Raw genomic sequence first — 2,559 nt, 5'->3', positions numbered from 1 at the left:
AATCTAGATTGAGCAATGAGATGGGTCTATAGTTTTTAGGTGATAAGTGGTCCTTATTTTCTTTTGGGATTACCGTTAGTTGAGAGTCAAGGAATTCATTAGGTGGGTTTTGCCCTTTCATAAGATTCCGGAAGATTTTTTCTAAAGGTTGTATAAGGATATCTTTGAATTTTTTGTAATAGAGGGCAGTAAATCCGTCGGGACCGGGCGCTTTTCCTAATTTGAGATTTTTTATAGCTGCGGCTATTTCCTCCCCTGATATTTCAGTATTTAATTGGGCCAGTCGGGAACTTGAGAGGGAGGGAAGTTTCAGAGCGTTTAGAAGTGATGTCATTGGAGGTGGGGCTTTATTTGGTTGGGCCCTATAGAGTTTATCGTAGTAGTTTTGGAATGTGTCATATATTAGGTTTGGATTGGAGGTTACTTTTCCTTGGGGTGTACTTATTTTGAAGACATTGTTAACTCTAGCTCTGTTTCTCAGGCTAGCGGCTAGGAGTCGGTCCGGTTTGTTGGCGAGTTTGTAGTACGTCCCCCCAGTCCACTGGAGGGCTTTTTCTACCTGGTGTGACAGAAGTATGTTTATTTGCAGTTTGATATCTTTGATTGATTTCATTGTTGCCAGAGAGGGGTGTCGTTGGTTCAATGCCTGTAGGAGGAGAAGTTTTTTTTCTAGGTCAAGGAGTGCCTGACCCCTCTCTCTCTTTCTTCTGAATGCTAGTTTAATTAGGTGGCCCCTAATATAGGCCTTATGTGCTAGCCAAATCCACATGGGGATGAATTGTGCTCGGGGTTTAGTTCAAAATATTCTGTGATGTCTTTTGTGATTTGGGTGAGCATATTTGGGTCTCTCAATATTGCCTCATTTAGTCGCCATCTAGTTTTTGTGTGAGTACTTGCTGTCCAAATCATGGAGGATAATACTACATCGTGGTCCGACCATGAGCAAGGGATGTGTCTAATCTGTGCTAATGTCAGTAGGAGGGACGTTGAGACTAAGATGTAATCTAGTCTGGAATATAGATGCGCTGTCGGAAAGTAATACATGTATTCCCTTTTAGGGCCATGCAATTCTCTCCAGCAGTCGACTATTGAAAGCGATGACATGGAGTCCTCCCACCTCTTTCGTTGTATTCCCGAAAACCTATCAGGGTTGGTCGCCGTCCTATCTAATTTCGGGGAAAATGGGAGATTAAAGTCCCCTGCCCATATCAGTTTTGCTAGTGGGTACTGTTTTAGTTTCTTGCTGAGTAGCAGAAGCGTAGGAAGAGGGTTTTCTGCCGGAGCGTATACATTTACGAATGCTACCTGTTGGTCATAAAGTGTGCCTAATACTATACAGAAACACCCTTCCTTATCTGTTTCCACCTGTTTTATGTTCAGAGGTAGGGAGTTGTGAAAGACAGTTAAGACCCCTCTACGTTTTGTGGGGGCAGAAGAAGTATAAAATCTAGAATGTTGTGGGTGGAAAAATTTAGGGGTGGAGGTTTGGGAGAAATGGGTTTCTTGGATACATATCACTTCTGGGCGCTGTTTTTTATAGCATAGGAAAGCCTGTTTACGCTTCTGAGGGGAGTTGAAGCCCCTAGCGTTGTGAGAAATTACTTGTACCATGAGGGAGGTAATTCAATCGCTTTTGACCTTTTTTGTGGATTTAGTTTCTCTGGTTGGGTGTTAGAGCATGTAGGGAATTTGTGTTTACCTGACGACCTAGGGAGGGGGGGGCTGAGTGTTAACAAAGTTCTCAGTTTTGGGGTTAACATAAACTGGTGAACTGGGGAAAGGGTCCTAAGACTCCAACGGGGATGACTGAATGCGTTCCCCATTCGTGGGTGTTCGGCAGTCATCTTTTTGTGGGGCAACACGGAAAGCAGGGCCGGACCCGCACTGTTTGTCAAGTAATCAAACCAAATAAAAAGTTCAACATCCCTTATCATTAAGACATGTCCGCGGGATCCCTGTCCCCAGCCCGGTGTTTTTCCGGGCAGGGGGGAGGGAGGCCGCAGGTCGCAGAGCTTAGATAAACTGATTAGATCAAAACCAGAAAATAACATATGATGTGTCTATGTTAAACTAGACTAACTCTTATGGAATACTCTTGGTTTAAGGCTTATGTAGACTTATGGTTCTACCTAATTAGACTATTGTCTACTATAGTGTTAGTGTCAGGTATGTCCATAGTCCTTAGCCATCCGAGGGTGACCCCTCAAATGGTTCATGCTCACGTGTCTTGAGTCGGTCTTGGCCTGGCTGGGGTAGAGGTTGGTCTGGGTGGTGTTCTGGTCGGTCCTGTGGTGGTCCAATTTTGCCTGGGACGTTGTGGTAGACCTCTTGGGGGAGCCGTATCCATGACTGGTATGCAAGCTGTCTCCGCAGCTTGGTAGGCTTCTTGTAGGGTTCTTGCTGTGTATGATCTCCCTTGGTGTTGGAATATAAGGGCAAAGGGGAAGCCCCATTTGTATTTTATGTTAGCTGCTTGTAATGCTTGGGTCACAGGTCGTAGTGACCTGCGTTTTGCTAGTGTATTCGGGGCTATATCAGCGTACAGTTGGACTGAGGCTG

This window comes from Eleutherodactylus coqui, chromosome 6, assembly GCF_035609145.1.
Source record: "Eleutherodactylus coqui strain aEleCoq1 chromosome 6, aEleCoq1.hap1, whole genome shotgun sequence".
In the NCBI taxonomy this organism is placed as follows: Eukaryota; Metazoa; Chordata; class Amphibia; order Anura; family Eleutherodactylidae; genus Eleutherodactylus; species Eleutherodactylus coqui.
This window is presented reverse-complemented; position numbering follows the sequence as displayed.